This window comes from Ochotona curzoniae, unplaced genomic scaffold (assembly GCF_017591425.1).
Source record: "Ochotona curzoniae isolate NIBS_2020 unplaced genomic scaffold, NIBS_Ocur_1.0 scaffold_4506, whole genome shotgun sequence".
Classification (NCBI taxonomy): Eukaryota; Metazoa; Chordata; class Mammalia; order Lagomorpha; family Ochotonidae; genus Ochotona; species Ochotona curzoniae.
In genome coordinates this window covers 67,498,037-67,525,672 of record NW_024467119.1, presented here as the reverse complement: position 1 = coordinate 67,525,672, position 27,636 = coordinate 67,498,037, and the positions used below count along the sequence as shown (strand labels likewise).

The following is a 27,636-nucleotide window of genomic DNA, read 5'->3' as shown; positions in this document are numbered from 1 at the left end:
TCCTTAGGTTTTACATCATATTATTTTATATTAAAGCAAACATATGATATCTGACCTTTTGGGATTGGCTTATTTCTCTTATCATAATGGTCTGCAGTTTAGCCCATTTGGCTACAAACAATTGTATTTCATTTTTTTTTTTTTTGGTAGCTGAGTAGTATTCCATAGAGTAGATGAGCCACAGTTTCTTTATCTAGTCCTCTGTTAATAGGCATTTAGGTTGCTTCCATGGTTTAGTTGATTGTGCTGCAGTGAACATATGGGTGCGTGTTGCTTTCTCATGTAATAGGTCTTTAGGATGTATTCCTAGAAGTCATGTTGCTGGGTCATATGGTATGTGGATTTTCAGTTGCCTGAGTATTCATACGGATTTCCATAGTGGTTGCACCAGCCTGTAATCCTACCAGCAGTGGAGTAGGTTCCTTTCTCCTCCCCAACACCCTCGCCAGCAGGTGTTGTTTCTAGTTTTCTGTATGTGGACCATTCTTACTGGAGTTAAGTGGTATCTCAGTGATGTTTTTATTTGAATTTCCCTTATTGCCAGGGAGCCTGAGCATTTTTTCATATGCCTGTTATCCATTTGGATTTGTTCCTTTGTAAAATGTCTACTTCCCTTGCCCATTTCTTGACTGATTTTTTGTTGTTGTTGTTTTGTTGTTATGGTTGTTCTGAAGTTCTTTGTATATGGTGGGAATTAGCTCCTTGTCTCCTGTGTAGTGTGCAAAGATCTTCCATTCTGTTGGTTGCTTTTTCTCTTTGTTGATTACTTCCTTTACTGCACAGAAACTTCTTAGCTTAATGTAGTCCCATTTGTTTATTTTGGTCTTGACTTCCTTTACTTTTGATGATTTTTTCTAGGAAGTCAGTGCCTACACCTATACCTTGCAGAGAATTTCCAACTTTTTCTTCTAAAAGTTTGATGGTTTGTGGGTATATATTTAGATCTTTTATCAATTTAGATTTTTATCTTTGTGTATGGTGAAAGGTGTGAGTCTTGCTTCTTATTTCTGCAGGCTGTTAACCAGTTGTCCCAAAACATTTGTTGAAGAGGCCTTCCTTTTTCCTTGGATTGTTTTCTGTTTTCTTGTCAAGGATTAAATGGCTGTGCATGTGTGGTTCCCAACTACTCCATTGGTCTTCCTCTCTGTTTCTTATGTGCCAGGACCAGGTTGATTTAATAATTACTGCCCTATAATATGTCCAAAGGGCTGGGATTGTGGTCCCTCCTGCTGGATTCTTTTCTTTTTTAAATATTATTATTTTATGACATAGTTCCATAGGCCTTGGGATTTTCCTTTCCCCCACCCAAGTCTCCTCCAACCCCCCACTGCGTTCCCCTGTATTATTACTATAGTATAGTTCTTAATAAACAGTTATATGTCCATCATTGCAGGCATGGACAATGGCAGAAAGTCTAGCATCCTATTGTCAAGATATAGTTAACAGTCTCACTGGGAATCCATCTTTGATGTGGAAGTAGAGATGCATACTGCATTATATCTTCATATTGGATATGATACTCTCCATTACACAGTTACTGTACATCCCCTAAATGAAAAACCACAATTCAAAATCAACAACAGGAAGAAAAACAGAAATTTACAATGCCATGAAGTTAAATAATATGCTTCTGGATATGATAGTCTCCATTACACAGACAATGATATGATACAGGAAATGATGGGGAAGGCACATAGATGAAGTGTAATTTTGGGGAGAGGAATAATGAACTGTTTTTCTGAAAGAGTGGTACATGAAGTGATTTTTGCATGATGCATGAGGAGAATTCATCCTGCCGACAGTCCTGCAGGGTGTTTAGCTGAGAGGCAGGAATTAAAAAAGACAGGAAGTTGAAATAGGACCAGAATGGCCGAACTTTAGTGAGACCTTGAAGGAGAGTAGTGGACTGGGCTCTTCCCAAGATGATCTTTACATGGAATATGTTACAGTGTTTTAAGGTTTTTTTTTTTTTTTTTTTGGGTTTGTTTGTTTTTTTTTGCAAGTGTGATGGGAACCCGTATGAAAACATAATTTCAGTAGCCTTCTTTCTTGAGTAACCTTATGTACTGTATACTGTTAATAGATTGGTAGTAAAAATACTCAAGAGTTTTATTTATATGGTTATTAACCTTATAAAGAGTAGCAAGGGATATAACTATTTTTGATATTCAGCCTTGCAATTTCACTATCAAAGGAAATACTAACATCCACTTAGCTTAAATTTGTAATTATAGCAATTCTAAGTGTCAGTAGGCTAACAACTTCGACCAGTTTATGTTAGTATTATAAAATTATACCTTCACTTATTTGTAATTATGGGACAAAAGATATACACATAAGTACATTAGTACAGTATTTAAGGACTTTCTAAATACTTTGGTATATAAACTTAAAAAATTATTTCACTAGTAAAGTCAGTCACTGCTGTGGAATACTATGTCACGGACAGTGGCTTAATCAGTTGTGCCACAATCGTGCCCCCACTTATAGATACTATTAATGTAAAATAAGGTTTTGTTTTACTTTGGATTAGACAGTGTGGAATATAGTACTTAAAATAATTATGGAGGGGCTGATATTGTGATGTAATGGGTATAGCTGCTGTTGAGATGCTGGCTTCCCATATGGGTACTATTTTGGGGCCCTCTTTCTAGTCTGGGGAAAGCTGTGGTGTTACTATAAAGTCTTGTTGTGTTAGGTAGCAATATCATATAATTACTTGTGCTGTAATAGTAATTGTGGGAGTTATAAAGAAGTTTCTAGGGGTCAGTGCCTCCCCCTGCAGTGCTGGCATCGTGTATGGGCACCAGTCCTGTGCTAATGGACCGGGAAAGCAACTGAGGATGAATCAAGTCCTTGGGAAACTTGAAAGAAGCTCCTGGCTCCTGGCACCTGCTTTGGCTCCTCCAAGGTCTGGCTGTTGTGGTCATTTAGGGAATGAACCAGAGTTTGGAAGATCTCTCTGAGTCTCATTCCCTCTTTGCAAGTCTGCCTTTCAAATAAAAAGAAATGAATCTTTAAAAAATGAAATTTCTGCAGTTTTCCATTTTGACAGATGAAGCTGAGATCAGGAGATGTTAACTTGCTGTTCAGAAGAGTTTACGGGACCTGAGAAAGCTGTGCTTAGGATTGCTGCTTTCCAGTAATTGATAAGAAGGTTGACCCACTGTGCCTTGACTGCTTGCACAGTTTGGTTGTACAATACTGTTTTCTTTCTGTGGGGTCTGGATTTAGAATAGATTCACAATAGAAAGAGGGTGCCTTTTTGAATAACCCCTTACTTTCCCAGTCTGGCAAGAAGAGAAAACTTGGGGTACTGAGTTTCTAATGGGCTTTCTGAGCAGAAACATTGCACATATCATTGCATTTTGTTGCTGTGAGAAGAGTAAACTCTCTGTGGCTCTCATGGAGGGGAGTATGCAGATGGATTCCTCCACATTCTGCCTGTATCCTTCCCTTGTGACTTGCTGTATTTTCCTAGAAACCTGCAAGCTTAGCTATATACCAATTCTGTTAAGTCCTAGCAAATCTCTGCATGTAGGGGTGATCTTGGAGACCTCTGACATACCATCAGCTATGAAAATCTGTCCTGCTAAGGTTGAAAATTTCTGTTTTAGGGCCTGGTGGCGTGGCCTAGCGACTAAAAGTGCTTGACTTGAATGCACCAGGATCCCATATGGGCACCAGTTCTTATCCCGGCATCTCCACTTCCCATCCAGGACCCTGCTCGTGGCCTGGGAAAGCAGTTGAGGACGGCCCGATGCTTTGGGATCCTGCACCTGTGTGGGAGACCCAGAAAGAAGTTCCTGGCTCCTGGCTTCAGATAGGCACAGCACCGGCCGTTGTGCTCACTTGGGGAGTGAATCATCAGACGAAAGATCTTCCTCTCTGTCTCTCCTCTCTGTATATTTGACTTTGTAATAAAAATAAATAAATCTTAAAAAAAAGAAAATTTCTGTTTTAACTTGTGTGGGAAAAGTTTAACTCTGTTGATTAGATATCTAGGTAAAATAGAGAAGGTAATATTTAGTCCTTCACTTAAAAACAGGCCTGCATTTGTTCATTCATTGGTTATGCATTCTGCAATGTACCGTTGTCTGTTCTGGAGTTGTGGCAAAGCTGAAACCTTGGCCTAAATAGTTAAAGGGAGAGAATCCTGTGGAGAGTTTCATCTTCACACTGGAAGACTCATTGCACCCTTTTCCATAGTTGCCTTAGGAAGAGATGTTGGATTTAGCACTACAAAACAAGCAAGCAAACAAACAAATAGATAAAATTATACTTTGCTTTGAGGTAGGTTTTTTTTTTTAATCTCAAATATGAATAAACATAAATGAGGATACAAGGCCTGTATCTGAAGATCCCACGGCTTTGGGCCATCTTCTACTGCTTTCTGAGGCCACAAGCAGGGAGCTGAATGGAAGTGGAGCAGACGGGATTAGAACTGGTGTCCATACAGAATCCTGGCATGTACAAGGTGAGGACTTTAGCTACTAGATTACTGTGTCAGGCCCAAGGAGGATTTTTATTTCTTGAAAATACAAAATTTTGGGCCAAAATTTTCCTCTAAAAATAAATTGACACTTAACAACAAAGTAGGAGAATAAAGATGGCGGAATAAAGACACATTTAAATGAACAGAGAAACGTCTAATCAGGATGAAGCAGAGAGGGCACATTCCAGGAAATAGGAGAGGACAGAACAACAGCAGAGGAGTACCTGGAGACTGACAGACACAGGAAAGGAGCAGACACAATGGTGTGGTGTTGCAGTAATAGATACTCCAGTGGCATTCAGCTAACAGCAATCTGAACTCCACCAGCAGCTGGAACTCCACAGTAACCAGGTGGGAAGGGACTTTTACTGAGGACTTGGGAGGTGAGCCCAAAGAACTGTCTGTCATGGTCCATTTGATTTAACCAAGAGCAGAGACAGAGCAGCAGATCCCAGACAGGCAGTGTGAGAATAGGGTGGATTTCACAGTCCAGTCAGCCCCCTAGAGCCAAATTGGATGCCATTTTGCTTAAGGAGACAAAAGCAAGGGAAAGGACTGAGCATGCGCTGAGCTGGGAGTGAACTCATTTCTGACTCAGTGAACTGCATCAACGTGGCATTCTACAGGTTCCACCAAGACAGGTCTGGGTAGCCCTCAGACCTGACGGCCAGCAGATCAAGAACTCTAGTAAGGGCATGTCAGGTGCCATTTTGTACACTGTGGCAAATAAGCTTTAGGACTGCAGGGGACAGGTGAACTGTGCATGTGCTTAGCTTGTGATAACTCACTGAGTTCCATGGATTGCACTGATCCTGCAGGAAAATAATACTGACTATGGCATCGTACAGGTCAAAATAGGTCTGTCTGGCACCCAGACCTAATGTCCAACAGGTTCTGGCAAGATCAGCACCACCAACAACCTAGCTATATAGGACACCTGGTATCTCCCTAATCCTGGGACCTGCTCCAACTGGAAGTGGGAGAAAGGGTGTACAGACAACAGTGCAGCTTCAGCATGGTATCACAGAAGGTGGAGAGTGGTGAGCCAGGAGTTGGGGCTATGGAGTTCTTTGTGGAAATCTAACATAAGAACCCAGACCTGGAATTTGCTGGAGGGAGTGTCACAAGTGGCTGCAAGCAAAGAGTTGTGTACCAACTGCAATAAGTAAAATCAAACTGTAGACCTGTGGGTGACATAGCTTAGAAATCTGCCCCAAGGAGAAGACTGCTAACCAGAAGTACAATGACCAAAAGCAAAAGAAGAGACAAAGGCACAATGAATATTACTGAAAACTTCCCTGCAAAGGAGCAAAACCCTATACCAACCTCAGAGTTAACTGAGGAATACATCAAGAATATGAGGGACACAGAATTCAGAAAACTCATTTTAAAGCTTCTGATCAACAATGAGAAGTACATACAAGAGTTCAAAGAATTTAAGGAATATTTTACACAAGCAATAATAGCAATAAAGCACATCAAGGCTGATATATCAGAAATTAGGAACACAGTAGAGCAAATTAAAAGTACAGTGGAGAGTCTCCAAAATAGAATGAAGCAAGCAGAAGAAAGAATCTCAGAATTGGAAGATATTTTCTGTCATCAGGGGGAAGCAAACAAAAAGCTGGAAGCAGAGCTGGATCAGGCCCAAAAAAGTATTCAAGAATTGAAAGACACTATTAAGAGGCCTAATATAAAAGTTATGGGAGTCCCAGAAGGCACAGAAAGAGAAACTGGTTTTACAAATGTATTTAATGAAATAATCAAGGAAAATTTTCCTAATATAGAGAAAGAAGAAACAAGAAAACAAGATCCAGGAGGGGCACAGAACTCCCAACAGGCCTGATCAAAAGCAACCCTCCCCAGACACATGACATCAAGCTCTCTTCAGAGAGTCTCTTTGTAATTCTATTTTAGTTGTAGTTTTAAAAACAGTACACATTATCATGAAGCAGAAGTTTAGGAACTTGGACTGTGGAACTAAACTGCTTGGATTAAAATTCTGGCTCTGTCACTTTCACAGGCTTTAACCTGTGCTAGCTACTTTTTAAAAACAAGATACTCCAAGTATCTCTGTCGCCATATGTGTAAAATAGGAATAGTAGTGCTTTTTTTGGTAGGGATGTGTACATGAAATGGAGTAATACACTGAGTGTAGAACAATACTTCACACAGGGTAAGTGGTTTGTGTATATTAGATATTATAATCTCTTCAGTGTTTTGGAAGAATCTCTCTTAACTATAGCACTTATTGATTTTTTTCCCTCTAGGATAAATTCACTTTAATGGATTCATAGCCTATCAAACCAGAATAGTTAATAAAGAATTTTTATAAAGGGCAATTCCTTTCTCCTTTCTTTATAAATTATGAAAGTGAGTTGGTAAAGATTCTAATTATCTGTACTACTCTTTCAGTGATTTCTTTACATTGAGAGTTGTGAACTGACAATTAATACCTTCTTTTTTTTTTTTTTTTAAAGATTTATTTTTATTATTTTTTCATTGGAAAGGCGGATATACAGAGAGGAGAGACAGAGAGGAAGATCTTCCGTCCGATGATTCACTCCCCAAGTGAGCGCAACGGGCCGATACTATGCCGATCCGAAGCCAGGCGCCTCTTCTGGGTCTCCCACGCGGGTGCAGGGTCCCAAAGCTTTGGGCCGTCCTCTGCTGCTTTCCCAGGCCACAGGCAGGGAGCTGGAAGGGAAGCGGGGCTGCCGGGATTAGAACCGGCGCCCATATGGGATCCCGGGCGTGCAAGGCGAGGACCTTTAACCACTTGCGCCACCGCGCCGGGCCCAATTAATACCTTCTTGAAAGAGAAGAATTGTCCTTACTTGCTTTGTTTAACAGAGCCTAACCAGGTTTTAAATTTTCTTAGAGCTAAATTGTGCCATGTGTCTTGATCACCTCCAGTTAGTTCCTGTAAAGTCATTGCTTGACGACCTTTGCCTAGTTGGAACAAAGACTTCAAAGTCTTGTTGTCCTTTTTGGATAAGCACAAGGCTGTTGTCACCAGACTTGAGACATTTGGAGCATCTGAGCAGTGGTCAGAGGTTAAGCCTTGACTCTGTTACCCCCGCTATTCACAAAGCATACAGGTCTGAATACGTTGATTTCCTCACTTTGTCTTTTTTAAAGAGTTCATGGTATAAGCCTAGGAATATTCACAAAAATTGAGGGTTAATCATCAGTATTCAGGTCTTCATTTCTTCAGCGTGGAAATGGATTTTATTTTATTCATTTTTTTAAAGATTTATTTATTTTTATTGGAAAGGCAGATGTACAGAGAGGAGGAGAGACAGAGAGGAAGATCCTCTGTCTGATGATTCACTCCCCAAGTGACTGCAATGGCCGGGGCTGTGCCTATCTGAAGCCAGGAGCCAGGAACTTCTTTCTGGGTCTCCCACATGGGTGCAGGATCCCAAGGCTTGGGCCGTCCTCGACTGCCTTCCCAGGCCACAAGCAGGGTCCTGGATGGGAAGTGGAGCTGCCGGGATTAGAACTAGTGCCCATATGGGATCCCGGCTAGTTCAAGGCGAGGACCTTAACTGCTATGACATTGCGCTGGGCCCATGGATTGGATTTGAACATGTATTTAATGTAATCAGTGCATACTCTCTGTGTACTCACTAACTCTGAGGATTGCTGTACCAGAATCACTCCTATTTGAGGGGGGACAGATCAGGGCACAAGGACTCAAAGGGTGTAGCTGTGCCACAGTGACTGGGCAGCCAAGTCAGGCTGATTGCATTTGTTTGTCTCTGTTCTCATCAGTTATTTAAATAACTAAGAGTTGATTAGTCAGAATTTTTAGGTGATACTTCCCTGTTAGATTTTCACCATCCTAAAACAGGTTCAGCAAGTCAACATTGCCTGGGAAATTGGCCACTCTAGTTCTTAGGGTTAAAGATTTCTAAAAAAGCCCAAACATGTCTGGCAAGGAAAGCTTGAAAATACATAAATGAGAACTTAGACAAAGCTCAAATTGTTCAAGTTCATGGCATCTGTATGTCATATGTAAGGACACACAGTATATTGAAATAAGAATAGATGCGTGAGATTAAGAATTTATATTTAATTTGATAAACATCAGGGTTACATGTAAAGGAGAATTTTAAGATACTATTATCAATAGATGGGACTCTTATTTTTTTAAAAAATATTTTTAACATTGTGTACATGTTTGGGAAGAATTCACCCCTATATGGGTCTCTGATTAGGGTGAGGGGGGTTGAAGTATGGAGGAAGGTGAATGGGAAAAATGTTTCAATTTTTTTTCCTGTGTCCACAAGGAGAGAGAGGAGGAGATCACTCCTTATTGTCATCAGCACCTGAGGATTTGATGATGTCTTAGAGATCCCGATATGGGAACAGTGTTCTGAGGGTGTTATTTGAGTGGTTTTTGATAATTCTGATGCATTATTGGTTTCAATTTTAGTATATGTGCTGCCGAAGTGAGCACGCATTGTTAGTTTCATTGCTCCAGGGTTGAGAAAATCTTTCCAAGGTCTATTGGTTGACAAAGTCCACTTTAGTGCATGCACAGACCCAGGCACCTGGTGCGGAGCTTGGCCAGGAGAGTAGTCCAACCTGTCCTGCTTTCCATCCTCTGATGAGGCACTCAGTGTTCTCTGCTGGCCTAGGTGAGCTGGCTGTCATGTCTCCTAGGTGCATTTGGTTTGCTGACCACTGCATAGTCATTGGCAACTGAAGAGTTCCAGTCCTGACATGTGTGCTCCAAGGTGGGATCATACATCTGTGATTTTCATTGTGGCTGGTTTCTAAGTCCATCGATCTGGTTGGGAGGGCCCCCAAGAAACCTTAACTAGGGTGACCTCAGACTTGACTCTTGTGTGTACCAACCAGTGCAGGGTCAGGTTCAGTTAATCACTTGTACCAACCAATGCACATATCAAGTGGATGCAGCAGCCTGGTCAGTTCCTCCCCCAGCCCCATTGCTCATGTAAATTGATGGGTGGTCCAGCTTAGGCAGCCTGCAAAAGGCCTGATCTTCGCATATGCCAGCAGGTGCCATGGCCTGGTCATTGCAACTCCCAGTAACTCCCACCAGGACCACATCAACCCTAGTTTTTGCTATGCCAGCATCTGCTGCAGCCGCTATAAAATCCAACATTCATGTATACCCATGGGTGCTGTAAGCTTAGCTCAGCCTGATCTACCCCCATACCCAGCCCACACACGTGCTGCAGCCTTATCAAGCCTGGACTGCTACTGACTTTGGCTCTTGTGCTCACCAGTGGGAGCTGTAATTTAGCAGAGGAGTTCCCACAGTTTCCCTACTAGGTCCATTCCAATCCCTGGATTTTTCATTTACCAAGGAGTACCATATCCAGCCTGACATGACTTGCACCCAGTATTAGTGCTTGCTAGTGGGTGCAGTGGCTGCCTGTGCTAACTTTGGTTCTCATGTGTGCCAGTAGGCACAGCAGCCTGGCCTAGCCTGGCCCACTCCCAGATCAGCCTTACACTCACTAGTGGAAGCAGCACCCCAGCAAGGGAGTCCCTGAAGTTCCCCTTCTTGGCACACTCCCAGCTCCAGCTTTTGTGCCTGTCAGCTGGTGCTGCAGCCCATTCTGAGATGGCTAGTACCCAGTCTTGACATTTGCCAGCAGGTGCTACAGCCTGGCTTAGCCTGGCCCAGCCCCAGTCCTAGCTCTTGCCAGCAGGTGCAGCAGCTTAGCCCAACCTGGCTCAGCATCAACCCTCATGTGATCTGGTGTATGTTGGGGGCCAACCCGGCCTGGTTTGCGCCTCATCCTGGCTCATTGTAGTGTGTGCTGTGGACTGGCCCAGCCTATCCCATTCCAGACCTAGATCACACATATTGCTGGTGGGTTCTGTGGCCTAACCTGACATGGCTGTCCCCCAGTCCTGGCACTTACTGGTGAGCACTGTGGTATAGCCCAACCTGACTTACACCCAGACGCTGCTTTCATATGAGCCGGCAGGTGCCACAGGCTAGTCTGGCCCAGCCCGCCCCACCCTCAGGCCCAGCCCACATGCATGCCTATATGGGTGCTACCGCCTTGCCCAGCCCAGTCTACCACTAGCCTTGACTCTTGTGCTGAAGCAGGAGCTGTAACCTAGCAGCGCAGCACCCACAGTTTCCCTACCATTCCCACCCCTAGCCCTGGATTTTGCACTTGTCAGGGTACTACATTTCAACCTGATATGACTTACCCCCAGTCTTGGCACTTACTAGTGGGTGCTTGTCCAGCCTGGTCCCCTGACAGCTGTGGCTGCTGCACTCCCCAATGGGAGCTGCAGCCTAGCAGGGGAGTTCCCAAAGTTCTCCTGCTAGGCCTATTCCCAGCCACAGTTACTGTATGTACTGGCAGGTGCTTCATCCCAGCCTGGCATGGCCTGCTGGAATCTCAGCTGTTGCTGGCAGGTGATGTATCTGGACATGGCCCATACCTTGTCCCGACTGTCACACATGCCAGCAGATACTGCAGCATGGCCCATTCAGGCCCTCACTCCCGGCCCACACAAATGCTGAGGAGTGCTGCAGCTTGGCCTGGCCTGGCCTGCTCCTAGGCCTGGCTATTGTGGTTTCCAGTGGGAGTTGTACCTATCAGGGGGGTTCGCAAGTTCTCTCAGGATCTCACGTGTGCCTGCAGGTGCCATGACACTGCTTAGCACGGTCTGTTTTTAATCCTTGCCTTTGCATGTGCTGCTGGTTGCTGTAACCTGGCCTTGCTTGGCATGCTCCCAGCTCTGGCTCCTGTGAGTGTCAGGTGGCTTTCTGTCAGGTGAGTCCTATGGTCCAGCCTGACTTGGCCTGTCACCATCCTCAGTTTTCCACACAAACCAGTGGGTTCTACAGTCCCACAGAGGTGAGCCCACAAATTCTTTACAGAATCTGCCCCAGATCTGGTTCTTTGGCATTCTGGTGGGTGTTATGGCCCAACCTGATATTGTTCACCTCCTGCTCTGACACTTGCGGGTGGCTACTGCAGCCTGGCCTAGCCAGGCGTGTATCTCATCTCCAACTTTTGCCTGTACCAGTGAGCTGCAGGCCATGCTATTTACCCAGCCCAGTTCTCCCACGTTAGTGGGTGCCTTGGCCTGACCCAGACATGCTCTTTGGTTCCCTCATCTAAACCACTAAACCACTCTGTTTCAGCTCCCTGGCCTACCTGCAAGTGCAGGGGCTGGGTCTGTGGGAGCCGGCAGAAGTGATTCCTCTCCTGTCAACATTGCCACTCAGGATGTCCCCAGACCATTTCCCTAGGCAATCTGCCTGGGGACTAGAGTGCTGTGTTGCAGCCCAGTGTCCCTGCCTGCCCCACATATATTTAAAAAAAAAAACAGCAACAAAAAAGAATAGGATAGGCAACTGTGCTGGCACGCTGATATAATTAACCCAAATTTGGCATTAACCAAATACCCACCAGCCTTAGCTGTTTTTCTTCCAGCAGTGTAACACTTGCTAAGTACAAGGCAACCTAGGCAGTTTCCTATAGCTAAGGTATGGGACTCTTGAAATGCAAACATGTTTTTATAATTGGCAAGGTCTACCCGTAAGTTTTCCAATTAACTTGTCCAATCTATTTTTTTTTAATTAGCTCTAAAGTCTCTTCCAGATTAGAAGAGATTTCCTGCAATTTTTCTTACGTCATAAATCTAGCCTGTTATATACTTCTTATACTTAATTTCCCTTAAACATTTTCATTTTCAAAAGGAAGTTCTTTGTTTGAAAATATTTATTAATGTACTGTCTATCTCTTTCAAATGTCATGCTAATTTTGTCAACAAGTTAGAGGAATGAATATCTCAATTTTACATGAAAATTAGTTTAGACTGGGTGCCTGCTGGGTTAGCTAGGTTATAGTCCACACCAGTGTGAGCTGGAATCTCCCCTCCTTCCAGATACCGTAATGAAAAAAGAGAATGTGGAAACAATAGTCTCACCCACTTTCCTCTAGCTCTTGACTCTTTGCACCCTAATCAAATACGTAAAAATTATCAGAAAAAAAAAAAAAAACCCTGTACAGCTTCAGCCCTCTTGCTTGCCTGCAAATATGGTGGCTTTGTCAGTGGAAGTCCTCCAAGTTGTTCCTCATCTGCTCTGTGCGCTCTTAGCGGTCTCCCCTCCCACATGTTCCCATAGCCCCCTCCCTGAGCAATCTGTAGCCCCACACCTACGAGCACATGGGTTCCCCAGGCTAGTCTTACTCTGGTGGAGTGACTCCGGCTTGGAGCCCTGCCTGCCTGCCTGGAACCCAACCGTGTGCACAGGACCCCAGATTGGGTCCTCTGGCATGTGTCTTGCCTGGGATCCTACCCTCTGCTCAACTGGGCAAGTACCCAAGCCCCATCCACCAGCATGCCATACCAGCATACTGACCTGGCTTTGTCACCCAACCCCATCCTGCCTGCCTGGGACCCAAGAACGTATGCGATTCCCTGGGCTCATTCTGCCAACCCCTGACACATGTTCCTAGGCCCTGGAACCTGCTGCAGCAAGCCAGCAGCTCCCGTGGTCTTTCATGTATTTTAATGCTACCCCTGTCTCATTAAGTTTGCAGTGTGGGTGGACTTTCTCAGGCCTTCGTATTCTATTCCATTGTTACAATTGGCTATATAATGCCCCATTATCTTATTGTCTGATTGTTATGGACAACTAGATAGAGTAATTCATTGGGACAGGCTTGGTGGATGTTTGTCTTTTATTGTTTCTTGTATATTTTTTACTGTTTTTGTTAATTTTTTAAATAAATAAAGCCCTGGAAAATTTCCTACCAATAAATAGAACTTTTGTCAGGTATTAAAAGTCTAGGTTTTAACAAATTTTTAAAAAAACATTTATTTTTATTCGAAAGGTAGATTTATAGAGAGAAGGAGAGGCAGAAAGAAAGACCATCTGTCTGCTTGTTCACGCACTAAGTGGCTGCAACAGCCAGAGCTGAGTTATCTAAAACCAGGAGCCAGGAGCTTCTTCCAGGTCTCCCACATGGCTTTAAGCTGTCCTCAACTTCTTTCTCAAGCTACAAGCAGGGAGCTGGATGGAAGTGGAGCAGCTGGGATATGAACCAGCACCCATATGGGATCCTGGTGCATGCAAGGTGAAGACTTAAGCCACTAGGCTACTGTGGTGGGCCCTAAACAAATTTTTGGTTATTGATTCTACCCATTAGCTTGTTCCTGTGTCATCCTCATTATTTTACTGTTTCTTGTCTTTTTTTTTTTTAAAGAGAGATTTATTTATTTATTTGAAAGGCAGAGTCTAAGAGAGATTGTCCATCTGCTTGCTTGCTCTTTAAATGACCACAACAGCCAGAGCTGGCCAAAGCCAGGGAGCTGAATTGGAAGTGGAGCAGTAGGTCTCCAAACAGTGCCTACAAGGTAGGCCTGCACTGCAGGTGGTGGCTTCACTTGCTAAGCCAAACTCTGCTCAGGCCATCCCCATAATTTTAAAACTACTACCTCAGTAGGAGCTTTGTGACTTTTCCCAATGTGAACATCAGCTTCTTTATCACTTTAATTTTTTAAAATACGCCATGGAGAGAATAGATAAACAAACCTTTATCTTTTCCAGTGTTGTCTGGAATCAATTTATTGAATACTTCATTCATGTCATTTGGTCTATTTCTCAGGTTATGATTTCCCTTCTGAATTTGGTGACTGTTGGTGCTGAGCAGAAGTTGTGTTGGTTAATAAAATCAACACAGAAGAGGCAGAGCAAATAACCCATCTTGGTGTCAGTAGGAACTTAGTCATGCTCTGCTATTTTTTAACCAGTGAACACATTTTGTAACAGATAAGATCTATGCCTGGCCAGTGCTATGGCTCAAGTGGCCAAATCCTCACCTTGTAAGCACCAGCATCCTACATCGGCAGCAGTTCATATACAGTTGATCCACTTCTCAACCAGCTCCCTGCTTGTGGTCTGGGAAAGCAGGGACTTGGGACCCTGGCACCCATGTGGGAGCCCCAAAAGAAGCTCCTGGCTCCTGGCTTCAGATTGGCTCAGCTCTGGGCATTGTAGCCACTTGGGGAGTAAACCAGCAGATGAAAGATCTCTGTCTCTCCTCTCTGTAAACCTGCCTTTCCAATAAAATAAATTAATCTTTAAAAACTGAAACAAAATAATCCTGTCTTGCAATTTACGTAGTTTTGGCCTCAAACATTTTAAATAATTATCTTGAATTTTCCAAATACAACCTTATCATCCTGCAGGTCTGCGAAATTCAAAGTTTATACATGTGACACTGGAGGCCATCAGATGCAGCTTATGGTTCTTTGAGTTTTTATAACTTGTTTTCTGCAGTATTTCCTAGACTAAACATAGCAGCTACTTTCATATAATGCCAGTATTTATTAGAAAATGGATTGCTTCCTATCCTTTTTTTCCCCCCACATTCACCCATTTGTAATATAGACCAGGCGTGTTGATACAGGGAAAGGTTCCTCTGCCTCTTTTCTCCTCCTGTCACCTCTCCTTGCCTCCCTACCCTTCCCCTTCCTCTCCTTTCCTCTCTTCTTTCCTTTTCCCCTCCGCTCCCCTTCCCTTCCTCCTCCCCTTTGTCTTTCTATTTTTTTTTTTGCTTTAGATTTATTCATTTATTTGAAAGATATATATAGAGAAGGAGAGACACACAGAGAGATATTCTTCCATCTTCTGATTTGTTCTCCAAGATGTCCTGATAGTCAGCACTGGGCCAGGCTTAAACCAAGAGCCAGGAGCTCCATTGGGATCTTCTTCTTAGGCCATCTTATTTTTTCCCCACAGGCACACTAGCTGGGAGCTGGATCTGAGGCATAGCAGCCAGGATTCACTGGATGCTGGATCTGAGGCTCAGCAGCCAGGACTCGCTGGGAGCTGGATCTGAGGCTCAGCAGCCAGGACTCGCTGGGTGCTGGATCTGAGGCTCAGCAGCCAGGACTCGCTGGGTGCTGGATCTGAGGCATAGCAGCCAGGACTCGCTGGGTGCTGTATCTGAGGCTCAGCAGCCAAGACTTGCTGGCGCCCATATGGGGTGTAATGCTGTAGGCAGAGTTCCTCTGAATGTGTGGATCTCTTCCTATGTAAAAGGTCATTTTTGTAACTGTCCATGAATTTTGTGTTTATTGTTTTCCTTATTTTTCTCTTGTACTTATGCCTCTGTTTTAAGCATTCTTATATTTTGGTAATAAATATTTTGCCTTTGTGATATAGAATCTTCTTTCTAACCTTCACTGATTGTTCCATAATTTTGTAGTTTCTGAAAGCAAAATCATAGACATGGAGTGCTTTTGATGAGAGTGTGATCTGTGCTGTAGGCCACTAAATTAGTCTAAACAGAATTTGAGTGATGCTTGGGCTTGCTATTATCTGGCATAGGGTTTTCTTCTGCCCTCAGAATTCACATGGGATTCAAAGCTGTGAGGCGAGCACCGTGTTGTGATGTCAAGTTGCTGTCTGGAGTGCATACATCCTACACTGGAGTATTTGAAGTCCTAACTAATCTCATTTTTTGTTGTTGTTTTTGTTAATATGTATTTATTTTATCAGAAAGGTAGATTTACAGAGAGAAGGAAAGAGAGAGAAAGAGCTTCCATCTGCTCGTTCACTTCCCAAGTAACCACAAAGCTGGAGCTGAGAAAATCTGAAATCAGGAGCCAGGAGCTTCTTACTGAGAGCTTCTTCTGGGTCTCCCATGTGGATGCAGGGTATCAAGGTGTTGGACAATTCTCTACTGCGTTCCCAGGCCATAGCAGGGAGCTGGATAGGAAGAGGAGCAGCCAGGACATGAACTGGCAGCCTCATGGAATCCTGGTACTTGCAAAGCAAGGATTTAGCCTCTGAGCCATTGAGCCAGACCCAGCTAATCTACTGAACCAGCTTCCTGTGAAGCGGTCAGTGAGTCAATCACTTGGCTTCCTACCATCCAGGTAAGAGACCCACATGGAGTTTCTAGGGTGTTTTGGGCATTTGGTGGTCAGCCAGCAGGTGGATGAGCTCTTTGTTTTGCATGTACTCTTTCTGCTACTCTGCCTTTCAAATAAATAAAATACATAAACATGAAAAGGAGAAAACAGCTGCTGCCCTTCCTCACATTCCAGTTTCTAGAGCTTTTTTCTAGGCCAAATGGTAGCTCCTTTCTACAGTCCTTTTAGACAACTGGAGATTGGCTTAGGCACTTGTTTTCATGTTCCTTCTGTATTTTGAGTTCCTTTATGGCATTTACATTTTAATTACTTCCATCTATTTCTCCTTACTGAACTCTAAGCTGAGTCCCAACAAAAGGTTTGAATAGAAATGAACCTGTTGTGGGGTATAGGACACAGTTTAAGCACTTACTAGTTCGGAGCATGTTATTGTTGCGTTCTTCATATATTTACTTTGTATTCACTATAGGAAAGATGTTGTTTTAGTCTGCTAAGCTACAGATTTTATAAGATTTTATAAGCCTACATATACAAACTCAATCTTGTTGCTTTTAGAAAATAAAATCAAGAAGGTGAAGAGGAACAGAGTTCTAGAGTATATTGAATGAAAGTCATAGATGTTAGGCTTAATAGAATTGATAGCAGGTGGCAAGTGAGTGATTTTTCTAAAACAGCCACTTCAGTGTTCATGGAATTGTATAATATGATTGGAGAAGAGAATTATAGAAAATACTGATTGAGGGACTGGCATTTGTGGTGTAGTTAGCTCATCTTCTGCCTGCAGTGTTCACATCCTGTATGGGTGCTGGTTAGTGTCTCGGCTGCTCTGCTTCAGTCTAGCTCCCCACTTATGGTCTGGGAAGATGACTCAACTCCTTGGGCACTTGTACCCACATGGGAGACCCAGGAGAAACTTCTGGCTCCTGGCTTTGGATCAGCCTAGCTTGAGGCCAACTAGGAAGTGAACCAGCAGGTGAAAGGTTGCTTTTTCTCTGTCTCTCCTTCTGTCAGCAACTAGATCTTTCAAATAAAAAAAAAAAAAAGAAAAGAAAAGAAAAAAAAATTTAAGAAAGGAAAATACTGATTGAAACCTTAAGAGATCTCATTGGAGGTTGTATTGACCTAAGACCCATGCATGTGACAACTAGAGAGTTGTCCAGTTGGCAAACAGAGGGACAGATGTGCAAGACAAGAAAGAGCAGAGTATACATAGCCGCAAACAAGCATGGAATAAAGTGGAGGGGAAGAAGGAAAATAAAGCTGGGAAAGTGATTAGATCTGTGATTTCTGTATCTGCACAATTAAGATGAATATTTTGTGGTGAAAAATAAACTCAGACTCCTAGGTCATTACTACTAAATGCTTGAAATTTCATCTCACAGATATTGAGAAAATAGTGAAAAGTTTTGAGATGGGGACATCATTATTTCATCTTGGATAACCCTAATAATGCTAAGAATAAGGGAAGATTAATTTCAAAGAAGTAAAATCTGCAGTTATTAAATATTATAGAGAAATGGGAATAAGACTGAGAAACAGTAGTGAAAAAGGATGATGGTGTTTGATGGAGAAAGGAGTCTCAGATGTTTTCAGCGTGTTGTTTTTAGGCACTTTGTGGGTATGGGAACAGCTTACTAAGCTGTGCATAGTAAGAGAGATCGTACTTCTGGTGAGGTCACAGAGAACATGGTGAGCTTAGTTTTGCAGCATGTTAAGCTTCTTACACAGTTTTCCCCAACTGGAGACCACTATGATTAGTGAAATAAGCCAGTCCCCAAAGGACAGATATTATATGTTCTCTCTGACATGAGACAGTTTTCATGCAAAATACAAAATAGATATAAGTAATCCAGTATATAATACGTTCTCATAGATGAACTGCATAATGCAAACTAGCATGATAGGAAGTAAACGTGTGTCGCAGTATGCGCCTCTGCTCCCAAATAAAAACAGGACTCCCAATGAGACATTTCATAGCTTCGTAGTAGATTTTCTGTCTTTGCCTATACTTAACCATGCCATCATACATTTAAATAACAAAGTTAAATGTCTTTTTTGTAGAAGCTTTAAAAAAAGATTTTTTTCTTTTTTCCTCTCCTCTCCTCTCCTCTCCTCTCCTCTCCTCTCCTCTCCTCTCCTCTCCTCTCCTCTCCTCTCCTCTCCTCTCCTCTCCTCTCCTCTCCTCTCCTCTCCCTCTCCCTCTCCCTCTTCCTCTCCCTCTCCCTCTCCCTCTTCCTCTCCCTCTCCCTCTCCCTCTCCCTCTCCCTCTCCCTCTCCCTCTCCCTCTCCCTCTCCCTCTCCTCTTTCCTCTCTTCTCTCCCCTCTCTTCTCTCTCCTCTCTCTTCTCCCCTGCCCTTCCCCTGCCCTTCTCTGCCCTTCCCATTGGAAAATCATATATAGAGAGAGGAGGAGAGAAAGAGAAGATCTTTAGTCTTCTGATTCACTCCCTAAATGACCCCAATTGCTAGAGCCTAGCTGATCAGAAGCTGGGAGCCAGGGTCTCCCATGCAGGTGCAGGGTCCCAAGGCCTTGGGTCATCTTCGATTGCTTTCCCAGGCCATAAGCAGGGAGCTGGATGGGAAGTGGGGCCTCTAGGACACAAACCAGTACCCTTATGGGATCCTGGAGTGTGCAAGGTGAGGGCTTTAGCCACTAGGCTACAGTGCTGGGCCCTTTTGTAGAAATTTTAGCTTTTAAGTGTTACTCAGGTACTATACTGCTGTGATAATGTAAGGAAATAGGAGGAATATGAGAATATGAGGAAAATAAGAAAGGAGGGTAGGAAGAGGGAGGAAGGTATCTCTTAACTTGTAAAACTGTATCATAGAAAATAATTATAATAAAAAGATGTATTTATTTTTACTTGAATGACAGAGTTAGAGAAGGAGAGGCGGAGATAGATCTTCCATCTGTTGGTTCACCCTCCGATTGCATGCAGTAGCCAGAGCTGAGCATATTTGAAGTCAGTAGTCAGGAGGGCCCAGGGACTGGGCCAACCTCTGCTGCTCTCTCAAGCTGTAGGCAGGGAGCTGGATCAGAAGCAGAGCAGTCAGGACCTGAACTGATGCCAAAATGGGATGTCAGTGCCAAAGACAGAAGCTTAGCCTACTATGCCATGGCACCAACCAGTTTTCCTTCAAGCTTTTATAGTTTTCATGGTCTTTCTCATCTTTGATAAAGTTGTTTCCTAAGTATTTTAGGATTTTTTTTCCTAAGTATTTAGGATTTTAAAAAGACTTATTTTTGTACTTTTCTGTCATGTGATTTATTTTTAGTGCATATATTTACCATTAATTTTTGTATATTGACTTTGTATTCTGCTACTTAAAGCAGTTTAATTATTTTAAATTTTTTTGTGTGTAATTGCTCATGTTTCCTATATATGAAATTGTAAACATCTTTTTGCTTTTATATAAAAAGTTTATTTACTTAATTGAAAGGTAGAATTACAGAGAAGGAGACACAGAGGCAGAAAGCTCTTCCATCTCTGGTTCATTCCCTATGTAGCTGGGCCAGACCGAAGTCATAAGCCAGGAACTTTATTCAGGTCTTCCATGTGGGTGTAGGGGCTCAAGCAGTTGGGCCACCTGCTGCTGTTTTCCGGGTCTAGAGGGGAGCTAGATTGGAAGTGAATCAGCCAGGATTTGAAGCAGTCAGTGTCGCAGGCCTCAGCTTAACCCCCTGCATCAGAGTACCAAACTCTGTTTTGCTTTTTCTTTTCAATTTCTTTCTTCTCCATCTTCCACTACTGCCTTTTATTTATTTATTTTTCTTTCTTAGTTGCTCTAGCTAAACTTTCTAATACTATGTTGATTAGCAGTGGCAAAAATGAACATCATTGCTTGTTTTTGAAAGGAAACACTTTTTTTATCATTCATGATTGATGTTAACTGTGGTTTTTTTGTATATGGCTTCTGTTATGCTGAGGCAAATTCTGACTTTGCTGTGTTTGTTGTTTTTAAAGCATGAATTGGCGTTGAGTTTCTCAAATGCTTTTTCTGCACTGGTTGATATTACGGTGTGTTTTTCCCTCTTTGTGTTAGTATGCATCACACTGACCAGTCTTTGTAAGACTGAGCCATTTTTGCCTGTTTCCGTAAGTCCCACTTGGGCATGTTGTATGATTCTTTGGTTTAAGCAATACTGTTTACTCCTCAGAGATTTGTGAATTTTTATTTCGTTCCTGTTTTCTACCTTCATCCTATTATGATCAAAGAAGGTGCATTCATTTTCAAAGATACCCCTTGTGAACTGGAGAACACGTGAGCACTATCGGGTGGGCTGTCCTTTTTATGTCTCCTCAATCTAGTTGATTTATGCTGTTAGTTCAGTCCTCTTTGACCTTATGCTCTGGCTAGTTTTTCTGTTATTCAGAAGAGGGTATGAATTCTCCAGTTGTTAATATGCAGCTTTTTCTCCCTTCAATTTCATGTCTTGATGGTTTTGTCATTAGGCGTATGCATTTTTATAATTATTATATCTTCTTGATATATTGAATCTTCTGTTAATGTTTAATGACCTTTTTTGGTAAGCTTTTTAAAATTAAAAACTTTTGTCTGACATTGATATAGCCATCCCTGCTGTCTATTTGCATGGGATACATCTTCCCATCCTTTCAATCCGTGTCTTTGAATCTAGGGTGAATTTCTTGTAGACATCGTATTGTTGGATTATGTGCTTTGGTGCATTCTGCCAATCTTTATGTTTTGATTGGATAGTTTAATCAATTCATATAAAAAATTACTGATACAGAGGGCCTGTTATTTTGCTGTTTATTTTTTATATGCCTTGTAATTTTTTTCTTCATTTCCTGCATTACCATTATCTTTTTTTGGAGGGAGGAGTAATTAACTGTTTTAAATTTCTTTTTCATTTCCTATTGCATATTCTATAACTAATTTCTTTGTGATTACCATGGGGGCTTCCTTTTAACAATCTACATTTATAGCACTATTTAGTTAAATTTATATAGTTTAACTCCAGTGAGTTAATACAAGAGCTTTACTTTGTTGCCTACATTTTACAGTTCCCCACCCCTTTAATTTGTTGTACATCCAAAAACATAAACTAATAATTCTTTAAATGTGTTTGTCTAAATATGTAGTTGTAAACTACAGCTACACTTACATTTGTTAATGTTTTTCAAAGCTTTACCTTACTTATTGGAAAGACAGAGTAACAGAGAGCAGGGGGAAGGGAAGGAAGTATAGGGATACAGAGTATGTGCTCATTCACTCCCTAAATGGTTTTACTAGCCAGGGCTGGGCTAGGCTGGAGCCTGGAGCCGGGCAGTCAGTCCAGGCCTCCCACATGTGTGGCAGGGTTCCAAGCACTTGTGCTTGTGCTATGCTTCATTGCTTTCCCAGGCACATTAACAGGGCGCTGCATCAGATGTGAAACAGCTGCAAGTCACTGGTGTTGCAGCTAGTGGGTTAATTGCTGCATTGCAATATTAACCTTATTTTTTTAAAAAATTATTTTCATGTATTTGAAAGGAACGATTAAGAAAGAATCTCTTCTCTCCTTACTCCTTGTTTGCTACCCAAATGTTTTTTAACAGCCTGAGCTGAGCCAGGCTAAAACTTGGAATTCCCACTGGATCTCCCACATGCTTTTCAAGCACTTGGGCTAGTGCATGCTGCCTCCTAAACAGTGCATGAAATGAAATGAAATAACTGGGATGCTAATATGGGATGCAGGTGCAAGCATCCCAAGCAGCTCCATAACCCACTGTGCTGCAGTGACTACCACCAAATACTAGCTTTTATTGAAGTGTGTTGGTAGGGCCAGAGTTGTGCGGAATGTTGAACTGCCTCCTGCAACGCTGTCATCCCATGTGGGTGCTGGGTTGAGTCCCAAGTTGTTCTACTTCTAGTCTAGCTCTCTGCTAATGTACCTGAGAAAGCAGCTGAAAACAGCCCAAGTATTTGGGTCCCCGCCACCCATGTAGGAAACCCAGCTGGAGTTCTAGGTGCCTGACTTTGACATGGCCCACCTCTTGACCCCCAGCTGTTGTGGCTAATTTAGGAAGTAATCCAATGAATGGAAAATCTCTGTCGCTTGGTAACCCTGTCTTTCAAATAAATAAATCAGATTTTAAAGAGTCTGTCAAATTATGAAGTCAAAGCAAAAAAAGTGCATAAAATTTTTGACAATAGTTTGGCTTTTTTTTTTTAAAGATTTATTTTATTTTTACTGGAAAGGTGTTTATACAGAGAGGAGAGACAGAAAGGAAGATCTTCCGTCCGATGATTCACTCCCCAAGTGAGCGCAACGGCCAATGCCGCAACGATCCAAAGCCAGGAGCCTCTTCGGGGTCTCCCACACAGGTGCAGGGTCCCAAAGCTTTGGGCCGTCCTCGACTGCTTTCCCAGGCCACAAGCGGGGAGCTGGATGGGAAGAGGAGTCGCCGGGATTAGAACCCGCACCCATATGGGATCCTGGGCGTGCAAGGCGAGGACCTTAACCACTGCGCCACCGCGCCGGGCCCGACAGTAGTTTGGCTTTTATAATTGCCACCTATTTACCTTTTCAACGATTTTATTTCTTTTGAAAATTTTTATTTTATTTTCAATATTGTTTACGTAGTTGAGAGGGATGCATGCTCATGTGGGCCTCTTAGGGTGGTGAGGGTCGTGGTATGGAAGATGGTAGATGGGGCAAATGTTTCAGTTTTTTTTTTTTCTGCCTCTTTTGTGCACCGGGCGGGGGAGGCTTCCTTGCTATCAAACTACATCAACAAGCTGGGGTGGGGAGATGGTCATTTGATGCTTTAGAAAACCTGGTGTGGGCAAGAGTGTTCTGAGGGTGTTACTTGAGTGGTTTTGGTAATTCTGATACATTGTTGGCTTCACTGAGAAAAATCTTTCCAAGATATATTGGTTGACAAAGTCCACTTTAGTGCATGCACAGACCCAGGCACCTGGTGCGGAGCTTGGCTAGGAGTGGTCCAACCTGTCCTGCTTTCCATCCTCTGATGAGGCACTCAGTGCTCTCTGCTGGCCTAGGTGAGCTGGCTGTCATGTCTCCTGTGTGCATTTGGCACACTGACCACTGCCCAGGCATCAGTAACTGAGGAGGCCCAGTCCTGACACATGCACTCTAGGTTAGTTCAGTGGTCTGGTTGGGGAGTCCCCTAAGAAACTGTGCCTGGGGTGTCCTCAGACTTGACTCTTGTGTGTTCCAACCAGTGAAGGGTGGGTTTGGTCAATACCCTGCACTACCCAATGCACATGTCAGGGGGATGAAGCTACTTGGTCAGCTCCACCCACAGTTCATCTCTCATGTGAACTGAGAGGTATTGCAAAAAGCCCAGCCCAGCCCAGTCCCCCTCAGGCCTGGTCTCACACACATCAGTGGGTACCTTTGCCTTGTTGGGATGACCCCCAAAAGCCTCCATGAGGCCCACTCCTAGTCCTGGATTGCACTTGGACCAGTGGATGCCATAGCCCTGATTGGCCTTTGCATGTGCCTCAGGTGTTACAGCCTGGCCCAGGCCTTGTTTCTTCTAGCCCTGGCTCCTGTGAGTGTCACTGAGCTCCATGGTCTATCCTGGCTTGGTCTGTCAGGATGATCTTTTATCCGATGGTTCACTCCCTAAGCGGCTGCAGAGGCTGGAGCTGAATCAATCTGAAGCCAGGAGCCAGGAGCTTCCTCCAGGTCTCCCACGCAGGTGCAGGGTCCCAAGGCTTTGGGCCGCCTTCAACTGCTTTCCCTGGTCACAAACAGAGAGCTGAATGGGAAGCAGGGCAGCCAGGACCAGAACCAGTGACCATATGGGATCCCGGCACATGCAAGGCAGGGACTTTAACCACTACACTAACACGTAGCACCCCATATGTAAGATTCTTTGTTGAAACATTATTTTGTTTAGTATTTTGAATTTATTGATTTACTGCCTTCTGTCATCCCAGCTTTTGGTTGAGATGCCTACTGACAATCTTTTAAAAAATAAAATTTTGGCCCAGTGTGGTAGCCTAGTGGCTGGAGTCCTTGCCTTGCATGTGCCAGGATCCAATGTGGACACTGGTTTGTATCCTGGATGCTCCACTTCCCATTCAGCTCCCTGCTTGTGGCCTGGGAAAGTAGTTGAGGATGGCCCAAGGCCTTGGGACCGTGCTCCCACATGGGAGACCCAGAGGAGGCTCCTGGCTCCTGGCTTCGGATCAGCGTGGCTCTGGCTGTTGCAGTCACTTGGGAAGTGAATCAGTGGATGGGTACTTCCTCTCTGTCTCTCTTTGTGTATCTGACTTTCCAATAAAGATTGATTGAGCTTAAAAAAAAGAAAAATTATTTATGCATTTATTTGAAAGTCAGAATAGAGAAACAAAACACATACAGAGAGGAAGGTATTCCATCTGCTGATTCATTTCCTAAATGCCTGCAATAGCCAGGGTGGGTTCAGGCTGAAGCCTGCAGTCGGGAACTCTATTTAGGTCTTCTATGTGGGTGACCCAGAGGCAAGTGTGTGAGCCATCAGCACTGCTTCTCTCAGTGCCTGTCAACGAATAGCTGACATGAAAAGCAGAGGCTTGAACCCAGGACCTCTGATGTGGCATTCTCCCCTGTGGCATCCTAACCGATGTGCCCAGCAACTAACCATCCATCTGCTGATAATCCTATTGGGAGTCGGTTGTGTGGAACACATTTTTCTTTATGCTTTTTTCAAGATTTCTTTGATATGAAAGATTAATTTTATGTGAGTCTTTTTGGAGTTTTCTTGCTTGGAGTTCATTGAACTTTATGGATGTTTTATTTGTGTCTTTCATGAAATGTGGGAAATCTTTAGCCATTATGTCTTCAGATATTTTCTCTAGCTTTTCTCTCTGTCACAATGCCTATATAAGTCTACAGATTTATCTTTGTAAGGAGGAGAGCTATTTAAGGAGGGTTAAGAGAAAAAAATAACAGTGAATAATTATATCATTACCTTTTTTATAAAAAAGGTTTATTTATTTTTATTGGAAAGTCAGATACACAGAGAAGAGAAGAGACAGAGAGAAAGATCTTCCATTTGCTGATTCACTCCCCAAGTGGTCGCAACGGCCAGAGCTGTGCCGATCCAAAGCCAGGAGCCAAGAGCTTCTTCCGGATCTCCCACACTGGTGCAGGATCCCAAGGCTTTGGGCTGTCCTCGACTGCTTTGTCAGGCCATAAACAGGAAGCTGGATGAGAAGTGGGATCGTTGGGACATGAACCAGTGCTTACATGGAATACCAGCTCATTACTTTAGCCACTGGACTACTGCGCCTAACCCATTAACATTGTTTTATAGTGTTTTTTTGGGTTAGTCACTTTTTTTTTCAAATTTGATTTTGTATATCTAGGTAACAGGTGTTATGCCTATGGCCAGTTACTAAAAATTTGTTAGCTATTGTCAAAATAAAATAATTAGGAAAAAAAAACTTGTTGGCTGATTGAAATACAGCCCTTAATAGTGCATAAACTGTGTGTGAAGGATACATCTTTACTCTAAATAAGTTACTTAATGATGACTCATTTAGGGCACTGCTGAACCTCCATCTGTGTTGCCAGCATCCCATGTGGGTGCCAGTTTGTGTTCTGGCTGCTCCACTTCCCTTCCAGCTCTACTGCTATGGCCTGGGAAAGCAGCAGAAAATGGATGAAGCTATCTCTACGTGGGAAACCTTGTAGAAACTCTTGTCTGCTGGCTTTTGATTGGCTTAGCTCTGACCTTTACAGCCGAGGGTCATTGGGGAATGAACCAGTGATTTTCCTTCTCTTTCACTCTGCCCTTTCAAATAAAAATAAATTCTTTAAAAAAATTTTAAGTCTGGGGCCTGGAGTGGTGGCCTAGTGGCTAAAGTCCTTGCCTTGTGTGTGCCAGGATCCCATGTGAATGCTAGTTTGTGTCCCAGCTGCTCCAATTCCTATCCAGCTTCCTGCTTCTGGCCTGGGAAAGTAGTGGGTGATATCCCAGAGCCTTGGGACCCTGCACCCATGTGGGAGATCTGGAAGAAGCTCCTGGCTCCTGGCTTTGGATCAACTCAGTTCCTGCTGTTGTGGCCACTTGGGGAGTGAGCCAGTGGTGGAGGATCTTTTTCTCTGCAAAAATCTGACTTTCCAATGAAAATGAATAAATCTTTTTAAAAAATCAAGCTTGTTACAGTAGTACAGTTCATAAACAGTCATGATTCCTTCATTGCGGGTATGTACCATGTGGAAAGTACAGCATCTTATTGTTCAGATAAATTCAACAGTTTCATTGGGAGACCATCCTTGGTCTGAAAGTAGAGCTGGCAGAATATCATCCCCTCCAGTGAAAAGCCACAACACAACTTCAACAACAGGAAGAAACATGGAAATTTACAATATCTTGAAGTTAATTAACATGATATTGAGTGATCAACATGTTAGAAAGTGCAAGTTCTGGGCCTGGTGCCATGGCCTAGCAGCTAAAGTCCTCGCCTTGAACGCGCCAAGATCCCATATGGATGCCAGTTCTAATCCCGGCAGCTCTACTTCCCATCCAGCTCCCTGTTTGTGGCTTGGGAAAGCAGTTGAGGACGGCCCAAGGCCTTGGAATCTGCACCCACGTGGGAGACCTGGAAGAAGTTCCTGGCTCCTGGCTTCAGATCGGCACAGCACCATCTGTTGCGCTCACTTGGGGAGTGAATCATCAGATGGAAGATCCTCCTCTCTGTCTATTCTCTTCTCTGTATATCTGACTTTGTAATGAAAATAAAATAAATGTTTAAAAAAAGAAAAGAAAATGCAAGTTCCTAACCACATCCTGGACAATAAGATGCTAGACTGTTGCCACCACCCAGTAGAGATGACACTAAAACTACGAGGCACGCTCTTGAGGGTCCGGGTAAAGCCGGAACCGCAGCTGGACCGCTAAGCGCCAAAAGCCGCTGCATTTAAATCCTTATCTCCGCTGCTCCTGTCCCCGTTGGCCTTAGCTTTCCTGTGCCCTTAAGTTTTTGAGATGGCTTGTTTTAGTAGTTATTTGCTCTCTGAATCATATTTAATGGAGCCATCTATTTTTTTAAGATTTGTTTATTTTATTGAAAGGCAAACTTTAAAGAGAGAGAAGGTGTTTGAGAGAGAAAATGGACTTCCATCTGTTGGTTCATTTTGCAAATAGCTTCAACAGTCAGAGCCGAGCTGATCAAAAGCTAGGAATCTTCTGGATCTCCCATGTGGGTGCAGGGGCCCAAGAACTTGAGACTGCTGCTTTTCCAGGCCATTAGTAGAGAGCTGGACTGGAAGTAGAGCAG

The 27,636-nt window shown here is 43.2% G+C and overlaps 1 protein-coding gene across 7 annotated transcripts in view; it reads left to right on the top strand.

Annotated features, from left to right (window-relative positions):
- Positions 1–403: 403 nt before the first annotated feature.
- Positions 404–27,636, top strand: part of ELF2 (E74 like ETS transcription factor 2) — a 107,579-nt gene continuing 80,346 nt past the window's right edge. For all 7 annotated transcript variants that reach the window (XM_040967226.1, XM_040967216.1, XM_040967225.1 and 4 more), the window contains exons 1-2: positions 404–418; positions 3,067–3,076. The gene's annotated coding sequence lies outside the window, so the exon portion shown is untranslated. The remainder of the gene's footprint in view (positions 419–3,066; positions 3,077–27,636) is intronic.